This window comes from Triturus cristatus, chromosome 12, assembly GCF_964204655.1.
Source record: "Triturus cristatus chromosome 12, aTriCri1.1, whole genome shotgun sequence".
In the NCBI taxonomy this organism is placed as follows: Eukaryota; Metazoa; Chordata; class Amphibia; order Caudata; family Salamandridae; genus Triturus; species Triturus cristatus.
Genome location: NC_140595.1, coordinates 842,141,315 through 842,157,334, shown reverse-complemented (window position 1 = coordinate 842,157,334; position 16,020 = coordinate 842,141,315). Strand labels below are relative to the sequence as shown.

Here is a 16,020-nt window from a genome sequence, read left to right as displayed (position 1 = left end):
CCAACTGGTGAAGACATCTGTCTCTTAGAGAAGACACATTCCTTCATCCTCTTCTCCAACTCTGCACTCTTGTCAGACTGTCTGATGCAGACGCACTCCTCGGGCATCGCTTTATGACACTACATGACACGGACTCTACATGACACGGACTCTACATGACACAGGCCTGTGGAGTCCTAGAAGGAATGGCATGACATCTGCAGCATTGGGGTTCAATGCTCGGACAAGGTCGAGTATCCTTCCTCTGCTTTGCTACCCACTCTTTTCCCTCACTCAAATCATCCTGTTAGAAAAGCTACGGGAATGCGAGAGCTGGCAACAAGCAGCCTCCTGCACTAGTCCCAAGGAACCTAATTTCATTCTCACGGCGAGGTGCTCCAAAGAACCACACTTGCAGCACTGGCTCACCCAGAGGAAGATGGAGGAATGTACCCCTACTCACGCCCAAAAGAAAACTCCCAAGATATCGACAATGATGTTTCCTTCATAGCACACACCTGCATGGCAGCAACACCCAGTGCACTGGCAGAAGCCAACCTTGTGCCTCCGATAAGTGCCCCGCGTGAAGTCACCTGACTCTAAACCACATGAGCACAACTGTGAAGAAATCTAACTGTTCTCTCTACCAGCCCAAAAGCAGAACCAGCATATTCAGATCACGTACAGAACACTAACCAGACTCCACTCCTCATCTAAGGAATCAAATACACAGAGCTTGAATACTTCCAGATGGGAAATCAAGCAACACAGAAAGACAAACAGAAGCAGGGAGTCCACTCAAGGCAATGAAATAGCACCTTCTCGATCAATTCTACAGCTCAGAAAGGGGTGGCAAACACGTCTTTTCAAAAAGCACCTCGTCCACCGTTCGTCAACAGCCAAGAGGGTCCAACTAGAAGAAACTTCCTCCCTTCTTTTCTTTTTTTGCGTCAATATCTTTAATCATTTTTCATATGCAAGGTGAAAATACATGCATCAGAACCATAACGACGGTCGCGTACAGGACAGGCATAAGAATCACACAAATAGCAGCCTCAAGAGATCACTCGAAGACAAGAACATGGAGAAGTGATGCAGAACTCCACCCCACGGCGCAACAATGCATATGCACTTCTTCCATTATTGAGTGCCCACCCCTTCGGTGGCAAGCACGGGGATGTGTGGTTACTCCAATTCTCCCCCGTCAGGAGGTTGGGAGGCGTTAAGCAAGGAATCATGGCTATATTAGCGCATCCATCTACCCCACACCTTCTGAAATTTACGTGGGCACCTCCTACTTTTACATGACTGTTTTGGCCGCCATATCCAAGTCCATTTCCAATCTAAATTCCTGGAGAGTGAGGGCTTCTGCCGTTCCCCAATGCCTGCCCACATCTTGTTTTGCCACCACTAGGCCAAGTGCACTGAAGAGTAGCTGGGGTCTAGCCAACTCTACCTCACTAGGGATGCCTAGGAGTACGAACCTGGGGCCTGCCAGGATATCTTTTCCCTGTACCGTACTAAGTTCTTCAAGTATTGCGTGCCAATATAGTTGTATGACTGGGCATCCCCACAGTGTATGTAGAAAATCCCCCACAGCAGTCCTACAACGAAGACAGTCCGGGCTATCGGCCTACCCCATTGTGTGTAGTCGCGCCTTGTCATAATATGTTCGATGCAAAATCTTAAATTGGACGAGACGCAAATGGGCCTTGATGGCTACGTCCCTTGGGTGCATCAGGGCCGCCGCCCTATCCACACTCTCCATGGTGCCCATCTCATACTCCCACTTTTACCCAGTTTGTCGGGCATATGGTTATTAAGCGTCTTGTATGTGAGGATATTGTTCTGGTTGTTTATTCTTCTTGCAACAGTCTCCCCTCAAGCGGCACAACTTCCTGCAGGTCTACCGCTGTCCATCCTTCTGCTAACCACGCATGGCGCAGCTGGGCGTATTTAAAAAATTGGGATTTATGGAGCTTACATACTTCTGCTAACCACGCATGGCGCAGCTGTGCGTATTAAAAAAATTGGGATTTATGGAGTTTATATTCCACACAAAGGACGGGTTAGGTTTTCAGTTCGCTCTTGTCCCTGGGCGTGAAGATACCAAGTAGATCCGGAAGCCCAGTAGCTAGTCCAGTCCCCTGAACCACTTCCCTTTCCATATCGGTGTTGTCATAGGAACCATGCAGACCCAACCCAGGGTTTTGGTCACACGATCCCAGGCATCCAGTGTGACCCTAGTCGCTGGGAGAAGTCTGCATGTCCCACCAGCCCGATACAAGTAGTGGAGAGGAGTATGTGGCTCTCGTGTCTTTCTTTCCAGTCTGTACATGGGGTGGTTTCAGACTGTGTGCACCCATTCGTTGATTGGGACCAGAGGGGCAGCTCAATAATAGGCTTTGATCTCTGGTAGTGCTATCCCGCCATTATACGGGTTACGCTGTAGAGTTCGTAGCGCTATTCGCGACTTCCTTCCTTCTTGTATATGGTCTTGAACCACCCTGTTCAAGCTCCGATGTACAATGCACCTTATCAGAATACATTTTAATAAACATAAAAGTTCACTGATTTTACACCTGCCACTCTCGCCGCACAATAACTCTGCCTTAAAAGGATCACTTCAGCTCAGAGTCGGAGAATAAAATGATGGATCTCACACGGCTATAGATACCTTCCAAGGATCACTTCAGCTCAGAGTCAGAGATTGAAAGATGAATCTCTCAGTTATCTGAAAAGGCAGAGGTGACTTAAAAACAAAAGGGAACATCCCATTAGCAGTCATGCCTAAAGTATTGATCATCTGACCTTACCATAGTAGCTGCGTCTGACTGCTAGGATGGTGCATTGATAAAGCCCCCATTTTAAATGCCGCCTCACTACAGATGTCCCCAAAAGTGTTCACCTGTGTGGATTTCTAAAAATTATCACATCATCTCAGGTCCAACACCACAAGCCGCACATTAAAAGAGTAGGAATTTGGTTTTGAAATCATACATTTCCTCAAACCTTTTATGGCTTTCACTATGAAAACCTAAGCAGAGAGAATGAACATGTGTGTGCATATATTTTTAATGCTTAGCAGAAGAAGCACTCCTGTATGATGCCCAAACAAGTTAAACGGCAAGTGTCCATCTTGTCTTCAAGGGAACGCCTTCCTGCTGTGCAATCAAAAAGTGCTCCATATGCTCAACGCCTTCTGAAAATCTATGTCATACTTTTTTATCCTAGCATCAAATGGAAGACTTCGGAACTGAACTGGGGTACACATACGAGTGACAGACCATTGGAAGAAAGAATAAGAAACCCTCACATCAACTGAAGACCTTACGTTCACCTCCAAAACCGGCAAACTATCAAGCCACAAGCTTTTGACATTTGTGCTCTCAGGACTTGAGCAGGAACAAGAAGTGGAGGCAGCGGGAACAGCCTGAGAGAGAACCCCAATTCAAGATGGGCCTTGACCCTTCTAATACCATGTGTGCTGCACAAAGACAATAAGTCCACCAGTACCAAAACATCCATCATCCCTGTGCAGCAGCAACAAATATATTCACCTGGGTCCTTTCAGATCACCTTACCTGCCACAACCGAAGGTTTTGTCAAGGCATTGTTTACCCCAATGGCTTTCAACCAACACAAAGAAACAGCGAGGTGACCTCCCATACCATACCATACCATGGAGTCCACATTCACCAGTCCGTTGACAATCCCAAACTCTACTTTAAGGCATCACTTGCTAACATCTCCTCCTCCTGACACACATTCATCACATTCAAGCACGGATGTCAGACACACCCAGGACAATACCTTCCACAAAGATGGAATTTGTTGGCCTCACAAGTAGCCCCACTTTAATGCTGCTTCCCATCTATTGGTTTTCAAGGCTCCTCCAACTTGGGTACTACAGCATTCAAGACTTGGGTAATGACAAACTTAAGGCAGCCTTTCCTAGTTGTACGTACTACCCAAGATAAAAACCATCTCCCTTAAACAAATTTACAGCCACCTTGATCCGTTCTCACCTAGACGGGGCTTTACCTGCCTGTCCTATTACTAGATGCCATGGGGCGGATGATGATGCAAAAAGTAAAGAAAGTTTGACCAAATCAAACCCAGCACTGATCATATCTTAAAGGTCCATGCTGTATACTAAAATAACTTTCGAACCCTCCTACGGCTCATACGAGGTAGTGATTGGATAGAAGAAATATAGCTGGCAGAAAATGAATCAAAAGAAGAAAAAAAAAGACTTGAAAGCAAGCTACCTTAGTGAAGCCCTCCAGAGTCAGGAGAAACTCTTATTCCAAAGTAAGACTTCCTTAATTCAGAGAAGAGCAGAAGGCTCAACTATCCAAGACGTATGTGCATCAACACAACTAACAGCATTGAGCATGCACGTCTTCAGAGACTACGCTCCCGGGAAAGACGCATAATTCACTTTCACAGTGCAATCTCCAACCGTAAGGACCACTCTTTCCAATGATCCATCAGTCATCTACGGGGAAGAAACATGTCTGCCATGGTGCTGTAAACTCTTCTATGTTCAAGGACCTATTGCTTCAAAAAACTACATTCACATTTCATAAATTCCGCAAATATAACTCATGCCCTAGAGCAACAGGAAGTACCCATTTTGCAGTGACAGTAAAACAATTTTCAATTGCTGTGGCATTTCCTTTATATTATCCCCGGGGTGGGCGCAACTCAGGCCAAATTTACTTCATGTGTACTAATAGTGGAGTCCCTGAAAGCTCAACTTGTCCATGTCCACCTCACACACTGGCACTTTGGAAATCACTGAATGGGGATGAAAAGATGCCATAGACGTTCTGAATGAAGTGAAGCCCTGCACTTCACAGATAAGGTTACCAGCAACATAAATACATGCAAGGTCCCTAATGCAATCAAAGCGGTGACCCAGAAACAAACTCAGCTGGGATACGCAACCAGGTCATGAATTTCACACCAGAAGCTTCTATACAAATCATCAGTTTATGAAAAGCCCTCTGGTTAGACATGCTATCGTAGATGAACAAGAGGCTGATAGAGGTTGACCTGTCAATCATGCGGAATCCACAGGGATATGCCTGTGGGGCTCAGACAAATAGCCTGGAATTGCATCCCTTCCCCTCTTGAATCCTCTTTAGACTTCAAGCTTAGCAGACAAGGGCTAGCCCAGGCACTGGTGCAGAAAGGAGCAAGGCACAGTGGAATTCAAACAAGAGCAATGAGTTGTCTTTATAACAGGCACTAAATGCTCACACAAGTACAGTACATGTGTACACTGATCATGACATTTCATACACGGCTGCAACTAATAAATTCACAGTCATTATATCTGCTTCCACCTTGGTTCCTTTCTAGGTTTTGCCTGTGCAGTGTTTGCGAAATCACTTGAAAATCCCAAAATAAAATCTTAAATGGGGCATGGAGTCTGCCCATTACTTACCTTCACTTACGAATGGTTTGCTCCCACGTCACTCTTGTTTCCTTGCTTCCTATTGGTCAGCAGCTCCTCCCAGTCTTTGGTTTCCACCTGGGCTTTGGATTCTTTGCCCCTGCCGTGGAGCATAGTCCAAGTACTGCTACCTGTGGTCAGTGTCCTTCCACTGGCCAGCAGGTACTTTTGTTTTTTGTTTGCTTTTTACTTACCAACATGGCACTCTTGGAGAGTGCATGCGTCTGTAGCCACCAACTCATCCCCCTCCACCTCTCTTCATGTTGATTGCCTGTCCAGCCCTTCTCCCCCTCAACTCCATCACTCCCCATGGCCCTCCACAAAAAAACGGTGACAAAGACAATTGGCTCTTGAAGAGCTATTTGGCTTTGCTAATGTTATGGAGCACTTTACATGAGCACCAGTTACATAACACAAGGACATGTTCATATTTTTTAGGAGAGTTTACATATTTTGAAGTTGTTCTGATCTGTTTTCGCAAAGGTACTGCTGCTTAATTTGTTCACCATCTCCACAATGACTATCACGCTGCCTCGCTGACAATACCCATGCCTAGAATATTCCTCATCGTATACCCCATGTACAGGTCTAAATCTCTGCAGAGAAAGACAAAAGAAAATCAAGCCACGCTTCCATTTTGAAAGCCGCCACAACCTTTATTTCAGTCCAAGGGTACTTGCTATCAACTTTCAATTCGATTTTTTATGTAAGGTTGAAATAAATTGTCTCAGACTATGAGAAATAGAGGGGACACAAACTCCTCACACTATTCATTATAACAAGCGCTGGCAAAGCCAATAGGTTTCAACTATGCAAGATCTATTGACTGTGTCAATGTTTTTTAGACATGTTGTACAGCAGCGCGAGCAACATGGCATAAAGTAAATGAAAAAAGTCTGCTATAATTTGGTCAATTGCTGTCCGCGTCACAGCACTTTTTTCTGTCCTTTAAGCCATGGGGCATAGCAGCTCGTGCTGCTGTGCAAAATGTCTACTAAATATTGACAAAGCCAATCGATCTCACATAGATTAAACCAGTTGGCTTTGCCAATGCTCGTTTCACTTCTTATTGAGGGCACCTCCTAAAATCCAAAGCATTCCACATTTCAGCAGACTGGTTCAGGTTGCTGGTTCTTAGGAACTGTGAAACCGAGTGCAAAACATGTGGTGAGATGCACAGAATTCAGACTTGCCAGTGGCTGGGAGAATCTTCTGTTCAGGTCAACGCAGGACAGCGCTTGGCCAGGCCAGAACATCTGAACTAACCCTCAAATGAGGTCATCAACAGCACCTTGCGAGGTCATCTATGCTTCAACTCGTGGGTGATCTTCAAAATAAGAAGTCTTTAGAAAACTGAAGAACCTCTTTGGGAGAAGGGCACTGCCGTTCGAGTCTTGACCCCCATGGCCATCAGGATGTTTCAGGTACTCATCCAGTTGTGGAGATAATCAGTTAGTGTAAACTAAAGAAGTCAGTGTGTCCCCAAGATACAATTCCTCACTGGTGTGCAAATCCCCACTAATAAATCCTGCTGAACATGCGCAACTGCATGTGCGTGAGTCTGTGAGTAGAACAGTGAATGGCAAATATTTTGACACAGTGCTTAGCTACGCTGCTCCTTGGCCAGCACAGATGAATAGAGTGAATGCCCCTTAGTTTGCTCAGGACGACCAATACTATAATCACATGGACATAAACTGAACTAATTATCTTGGAGGGGATTAAGAAACAAATTTGGGCTAGGAAGACCGCCTCAAGTTGTATGGCGATTTAGAAGCATATTGATTTACGGTCTTAGAGAAGTGTTTTGTGATAAGGTTTAGGATTAGAGATCTGATTGGTGGATAGGTTTAGGATGATTTGTTTGGTTTGTAGGGCTATGGTTTCTATTGAACCTAGGGCTTAGGGTTTGGTTTCTGATTGGCTGTTAGGACCAGGGCTGTGATTGGCTGTAAGGTCTTGGTCCCCTATTGGTCCTAGGGCTCAGTGCTAGTGTTGTGATTGGTTAGGGCTAGGGTTCTCATTGGCAGAAGGGGTCACCTAATCATAAGGACTATTTAAGGTCAGGGTTCAGGGCGTCTCAGCCGCGCGTCAAGGAAAAGGGTAGAGAGGACAAGGGAAGTTACCTGTTTGAGCCTGTTCGAGACGGATCGGGCCCAGGGCCCAAGATGCTGCCCACTTTCCTACTCACCGACACTCACCCTACCACAACCAGATTTACATACTCACAGCAAATATACTCTACTCATTTACTACCAACAAACCCAGTTCAATGTCTCAGCACCGACTATAAAAAACCCACAAACCACAGCTTTACACCTGTCTATCCCAACAACCACACATTTGCACCTCCACTCACACACAAAACACCACACTGTCCTATACCACTAACCAAACCACTCATCACAAACATGATTCAAATCCACATCATACCTAACTATATCCCATCCAAACACACACTCCCTACTCAAATTACTCCTAAATGTTATGTTATGTTATAATATTTCTAAAGCGCAAACTGTTACCCGAAGGTGTCCTGGCGCTATCTACAAAGAACCTCCCGAAAAAAAGCTCACCAAAAAGAAACCACATATTACACATTAAACATCCAGGTTTTTAAGGCTTTCCTAAAAGCCATGAGATCCATGTTGTTACGAAGTTGAAACGGGAGGGCATTCCAAGCTTTGGCTGCCCCCACCCGAAAACTCCTGCCTCCCCAGCCAGTTTTTTTTGAAGGCTGGAACTGCTACCAATTTAGCTCCTAGGGATCGCAGTGGTCTATTTGGAACATACCACTTAAACTGCTGCTTTAGATGTTCTGGGCCATTCTCGTGAAGAGCTTTAAAAACGGTGCAAAGTGACTTAAACTGAACCCGTTTCTTAACAGGCAGCCAGTGGAGTCTTCTAATGTCACCAGAAACAGAGGCAAATTTAGGTGTCCCTGTAAGTAATCTGGCTGCCGAGTTTTGAAGAAGTTGTAATCTATGCAACAGGCGCTCCTGGATATTACAATAAAGGCTGTTGCAATAGTCCAGCCTAGTCATAGTCAATGAAGTCACTATAGTGCGTTGATTTTCCTTGGGAAGATACTGTAAAATTTTCTTACAGGTTCTCAAGACAAATGTGGTAGCCGAGACAACTGAATTGACTTGATCTTCAAACTGGAGCCTATCGTCAATCAAAACTCCCAGATTCTTTACTTTCCTGGAGGGAGTTGGAAGTGAGCCCAGTGAAACCGGCCACCAACTTGGGGTCCAGAACTTAGGATCGTTACCAAACAAAATGACCTCCGTCTTGCTTGAGTTCAGTTTTAAACAGTTCTGGGCCATCCATAAACCCACTGCGTCCATGCAATCGTGAAAACGTAATTCTGTCCCCCTCTCTGGCCCTGGTTGCAGAGACACCACAATCTGAGTGTCATCTGCATAAGATGTAAGATCAAATCCAAATGACCTGATCAAAGGGGCAAGAGAGGACACATAAACGTTAAACAACGGTAAACAATGTTGGACTAAGCGAGGAACCTTGTGGGACCCCGCAAGGCAGGGAAACGGTTTAGAACATGCTTTGCCTTGTACTCCACATTCCCACAACTGGTCCATCAACAAGTCGTGATGGACCGTATCGAAGGCCGCCGACAGATCGAGCATGATCATAGCGGCCTTGTCTCCCTGATCTAATGCAATTCTAATTTCCTCTGTAGATTTTAACGACGTGGACTCGGTACTATGGCCCGCTCTAACCCCATATTGAGTTGGATCCAATACTTGAGCCCCTTTTTAACAGCAAACCTATACTCATCCTTCCATCTTTACATACACCAACACCCTCCTCTTCTGTTTACCATCATTACACAACCACACAACACTTACACTCCAATGCACTACACTTTACCTCTTTTAGCAATCAAATCTAACACACTCTTAACTCTTGTTCAGCCCTTCTCTTACACCACATACACTTTTTGCCAAAACACATCACCACCCCATTTACCTTACAACTTCCACCCACCAACAATACTTTACATACAAATTCTTCTCAGAAAATAAGTACATCACCTCCTCCTGTCCTTACTCCTCAACAAAAAAAACATAACACACACACTAGTACAAGAAATTCTTACACACAACACCTTATCATACTTTCATTCACAAACTACAAACATACACCACCTCCACCTTCCTGACTACACAAATAAAACACACCATAAACAAACTCCAATGCCAAGCTTTCTCTCTTCCCCCACACCTACGAAATATGCAGCAATGCAACAACTCTCTTTTAACTACCTGTCATCCATTGGACAATTTAGAACCTTACAACAAGAACCACATGCCACACCACCACCCCTAACTCATATACCTTACACCCTAAACAGACACCAACAAAATAAGCAAAATGCCTCTCTTCACAACCTTGCATCTCCATGTCTACTGCACAACAAGGCTACTCTACAAAAAACAACACAGCTCACTAACTCACCCCCAATCACCATCTCCACTACCTACACACACAGACCCATCAAAATGCCTTCTTAGCCTGCTGGATGAGGAACATGATCCAGAACAGCGACATTATTGCTATCCTCCTACAGCTAACACCAGCATTAAGGACACACTTGCTACAAACCTACAAAAAACTGTTCACTCTTCTACAAAACAAAGTCACACTATCACCAAAGCACATTCTCTAAACTGTATACCAATAAATGCTCGATCTCTCCCAAAAAACAAGCATCACATCTACAACCTTCTCACTGACACACAACCTTACTCTTCATTAATGAATCATGGTTGGGAGATGGTATGGCTCCAGTATTGCATGAAGCAGTTCATCTAGGCTATAAAAATATAACGCAAAATTGTCTAGGCAAAAGAGGAGGTGGTCTAGCTGCTGTGTTTAAGCGAACATTAAAAATCACTAAAACTGACGACGTCTCCATACAAGGTTGTGAGACCCTTTTCACCAGATGCAACCCTACACCATCTTCCTCCTGGAACTTCCTGCTCCCTTACAGACCTCCACCTAGCGGTAAACCATTCACAGAAACACTTCTAGACACAGTTTCAAACCTTATAACACTACACTCCAACCTATGCATTCTGGGTGACCTCAATATTTGGTTTGACAAACTAAATATGCCCCATCCAAAAACAATCATCACTGGCCTAGACACCCTGAACCTGCATCAGATCGTCCAAAAACCCACACACATTGCTGGGCACATCCTAGATGTCACTTTTGCAAATACAGAACTAGTTACCTTTCAAACAATGACTCTAGTCACATGATCAGACCACCATTTTTTGCTTTCCAACATAAAACAACACAAAGCGACGCATCTAGAAACCACCTTACATGCATCCACATATCAACCATGGAACAAACTCAATTTTAAACATTTAGAAACACAGATAACATCCCTAACAAATCTAGACACAATAAATTCCGTTCAAAAACTATATGAGTGGCCACAGGAAGCTTTTGATATTGTAATACCACTAAGAACGACCCAACAGAACAAATGAAAAAGACACCTTAGAGAAATACAGAGCTAAAAGAGATAAAACAGCAAATTAAAAGCTGCAACGTACTTGGCTCAAAACTAACACCAATCAAGACAAACTTTACCTACAGAAACTTAACAGATTAATCAAGTCAGCTATAAAAAAGCAACAAAAAAAGACTTCAAAATGCTAAATCTTCAAATAAAGAATTCTATGAAATTCTCACAGAATTTAGAAAACCAAATTGCCTAGAAGGAGCTTATCCATTACTCAAGATTTCACAGACAAACTGCCAAATCATTGCACAACCAAAGCAAACAATTTGGACTTGCATTTAAAACAAAGAAAAACAACCAGCATCGACCCTTTTCCAAACCAACCATCAATCAGTACGCAAACCCATTCTCTCCACTCCTTCGAACAAATTTCACAAGATGAACTTGTGGACCCCGGTCAAAGCAAGTAGGCTTGCCGGCAGCCCTTTCAACACGTGTCCACCACAAACCTCCAAGAAAATTCTTGTACCTCTGCTGCCACACCAGTAAGAATCATCATCAACATTTCCTTAACAACGGGAATATTTCCAGATGAACTAAAAAAGTCATACATATGCCCATTACTGAAGAAAACAAACCTGCACCACTTTAAACCCAACAACTACAGACCCATTAAATGGACTTTGCTGGATAAACTCATAGAAAGAGAGCTTCATACACCCAGATGTCACAATCTATTGAAGAAAGTGCCATACTTTCAGACTTCCAAATGGGATTCCGTCTGGGAAGAGGCACAGAATCTGCCCTCATTGCCATCTGGGATGACCTTAAGAACACATTTGACCAGAACGGGGTCGCTACACTACTTCTCTTGGACCTCTCAGCTTCCTTTGACACGGTTGACGATGAGACTCTAATACGAAGAGTCTATGAAGCCTGCATAGAGGGGACTGCTCTAGACTGGATCACATCTGGATCACATCCTACCTTCACAACATAACTACCCCCCCTTCATCTTCCAAAACCTACATCACATAAGCAGGTGTGCCTCAAGGCTCTATCATCTCAGCCATGCTTTTCAACATTAACATGAAGTCATTACCTGCACTGATCAATCAATTCCACCTCATAATGCAGATGACACACAAATACTCCTTAAACTGGAAAGCCCCAAAGACATTGGAAACTCACAATTTTCAGTGCTCTCAGAGCTGTGGATCAACGGATGACATGGAGCTGTCTCAAATTGAATGCTTCCAAAATGGAAATACTCATGTGTGGTCATTGGAAAAATGACCCTCTCGCCACCTGGCCCGATGATCTGGGACACCGCAAAAAGTAAGTATTGAAGGAAGTAAGAAACCTCAGAATCACCATGGACTCCAGGCTATCAATGAATGCCCAAGTAGAAAACGTATTAAGATCTAGCTTTGTTACTATAAAACTATGTGACGCATCTTCCCCCACCTGGGTTTTCCACCTATGGTCCAGGCTACCATCACCCATGTCCTGTCCAAACTCGATTACACCTATAGCCTCTACCACAGATCACCTTTAACAACTGTGAAAAGCCTACAACGGGTTCATAACTCTGCTGCCAGACTACTCTTTCATATAAACCTCATTCTACTACTCTTTCCAATGCACCACCCTATTTCTCACCACATACCTTTCTCAATATATCCTCTACCTCCACTTTCACTCATCCCAAACCACTATGATCCCCAAAATAACCCTTTCCAGACTCTTCTCTCCTCTATCACTCCTTGCATCATCTCATAACTCTTTTACTTATCATATTTCCCAAACAAGCAATTCTGAGCCCGTCCCCCTGACTCTCCACCCTTCAGTCACCCCAAACCACCTCCTACTGCTATGAACTTCCCCCCCAAAAAACACACACTCTTTAGACCTTTCACTCTTTCATTCCCTTCACTAGCCCTTTTCAATCCAAATAACAGCCAAACGTGTCCACTGCTCAAATCAATTTCATATTTCCCTATACTAATCCCCCGCTAATCCTGTTTGGGTTCCTGAATACCGTACTACCAGTCTAAAAGCACTTCAACACCTCATCAGGGGTTGGGAAGCGCTATATAAAATGCAAACCTTTCCCTCTTCTATCCCTCCAATATCTTTTTTTCAATATAAATAAAATCATATTTATACCCCCAAATTAATTTCATATTCCCCTATACTAATTCCCCATTAATCCTGTTTGGGTTCACGAATAGCGCACTACCTGTCGAAAAGCGCTTCAACACCTCATCAGGGGTAGCATGCTCTATATAAAATGCAAACCCTTCCCTCTTCTATTCTTCCACTAACCCTTTGCAATCCAAATAACAGACTAACAGGTTCACCGAACAAATTAATTTCATATGTCCCTATACTAATTCACCACTAATCCTTTTGGGTTTTAGGTTCCAAAGTAGCATGCTACTCACCGAAAAGACTTCAACACCTCATCAGGGGTAGCAAGCGCTATATAAATGCAAACCTTTCCCTCTTCAACCCCTCCACTATCCTTTTCAATCCACATAACAGACTAACATATCCTCCAGTCGAAATAATTTCTAATTTCCCTATACTAATTCACAACTAATCCTTTTTGGGTTCCGGAGTAGCGTGCTACACGACGAAAATGTTCTTCAACGCCTCGGCTGGGGTAGTATGCGCTAGATAAATGAAATTACAATATAGTCTCGGAGAAGCATACCACAGATTAAGATTTCGGAGAAGCATATTGCGGTATATGATCTCAGAGAAGCATATTGCAGTATATGATCTCAGAGAAGCATATTGCGGTATATGATCTCAGAGAAGCATATTGCGGTATATGATCTCAGAGAAGCATATTGCGGTATATGATCTCAGAGAAGCATATTGCAGTATATGATCTCAGAGAAGCATATTGCGGTATATGATCTCAGAGAAGCATATTGCGGTATATGATCTCAGAGAAGCATATTGCGGTATATGATCTCAGAGAAGCATACCGCGGTATATGATCTCAGAGAAGGATATTGCGATATAGGATCTCAGAGAAGCTTATTGCGGTATATGATCTCAGAGAAGCATATTGCGGTATATGATCTCAGAGAAGCATATTGCGGTATATGATCTCAGAGAAGCATATTGCGGTATATGATCTCAGAGAAGCATACCGCGGTATATGATCTCAGAGAAGGATATTGCGATATAGGATCTCAGAGAAGCTTATTGCGGTATATGATCTCAGAGAAGCTGATTGCGATTCTGTAGGAAAGTGCCTCTTTTTGCATGGTTAGCCCTCCACTTTTTGCATGATGTGATTTCGAACTGTAAGTGCACTGGGTCCCTGCTAACCAGGTTCATAGCATCAGATATTTTTCCTAAAAGAATGGCATCACTTGAGAGACCCGTGTAAGTCCCTATTAAGTGGTAACCCTGGTACCTAGGACATGGGAACTGAAGAGGGTCCTCTGAGGCTGCAGTAATGGTTGTACCACCCCAGGACTCCCTCACCAAGGCTATGCACTCTGCCAATGCAGACTGCACGTCCTGGTGAAGGAAAGTCGGAAGAGATAACATGACACACAGCCCTGTGTGCATTGCCTCTCATGCATTGCATAAGAAATAGGCAAGTGACCCCTACTGCAGGCCTTTAGCCCTAAGGCAGGGTGTACCACATCCTAAGTGTGGGAATATCAGCATCAGCAAATATGCCCGTACAATATCCAGTCCATTCTGTGATGCTGCAAGTTAGCAGGGAGGCCATAAAGAGTACATGGCTGGATACTGATCAACACGAGTGTCCTAGCTCCATGATGGCTTTACTGATTTCTAAGATGTTTGGCACCAAACATCTTATCTAAATAAATCCTCACTGATGCCAGTGTTGCATTTAGTAATACATTGACACAAGAGACCTCCTGGGTGAAAGCCAGCCCTCTCAGATGACAGATCAATACCTGCTCTGGGCAGGACTGTTTCACACCTCCTTCAGGACAGGATGGCCTTCCTGAGAGGGAAGCTTCAAAGGCAATGCCACCTTTGAAACCCAACCCAGGAACTCCCAGATAGTGGGGGAGGCCAAGCCCCCTTTCCTGCTACACGTTTGGCAGGAGGAAAGGCGGGAAACTTACTTAGATGATGAGGGGGGTCCCCCCCATAAATTGCATCATCTCGAGATGGTGAGAAATCCTCCAATTAAGACTAGGATAGTGCTCCTTCCCACAGGTAGTGGTCAAGGGGTCACTAAAGGGTGTAGTTATTTCAAAGGTAGATAGCCCACTGGCTATCACCTCTCTCCCCTTGTAACGCCCCTGAATTCAGAATTTAGGTGACACCTCAAGATCTAAACATCAGAGTCATCGGACCAAAGAAGACTAGGACAAAGAAGCCTGCTGCACCTAACCACCATCCCACGCTTCTACAGGACCAGATCGGTGGAAGATCCTTCTCCTACCTCGCAGCCATGACCTGAAACGATCTCCCTCTCCACCTCTGGCGAAGCCCGACACTCAACCAATTCAGGGAAAACCTCAAGACCTGGCTCTCCGAATGACCCCAACAGAGCTGCCCACACCCTCCCCATAGCGCGTTGAGACCCTGATTGATTGATTGAACTGAAGACCTGCTGCAGAAAAAAAAGAGCCAAACACTGCCGGCTGTTCCAAGGACTTGACAATCGCTGCCTACTCTGTCATCCTGAACCTGCAAGGACTCCAATAACCCTGGTGCAACTCCAGAATTATTATTGTCTTGTGGTCTTGAATGGTGACAGTGTTTTATATACATACGGCTCCCACCCATTGTCTGGGCTCCATCAAAAATCAACAGTTTGGACAAATGAGGGACAGCCAGGAGATTTTCCCCCCGTGACACAACGCACAGTGAAACCAATATTGTGCTCCCCCACACCATGACCCCGCGTCCTCCCCTACCACCCTCAATACATTCTTCAACCTTCCCGCTGCAACATACTCGCTATGCCGCAACTCTCCTGAGTTGTGGCTGCTTATCTGCTTCCTCCGCTGGGGTCCACCACTCTTCACTCCACGAGTCGGACTCTTCGTCAGGATGGGCATTT

At 44.5% G+C, this 16,020-nt stretch overlaps 1 protein-coding gene across 7 annotated transcripts in view; it reads right to left on the bottom strand.

Moving 5' to 3' along the window:
- MINK1 (misshapen like kinase 1) overlaps window positions 1-16,020 on the bottom strand; it is a 965,829-nt gene that overhangs the window by 579,082 nt on the left and 370,727 nt on the right. The window lies entirely within an intron of this gene.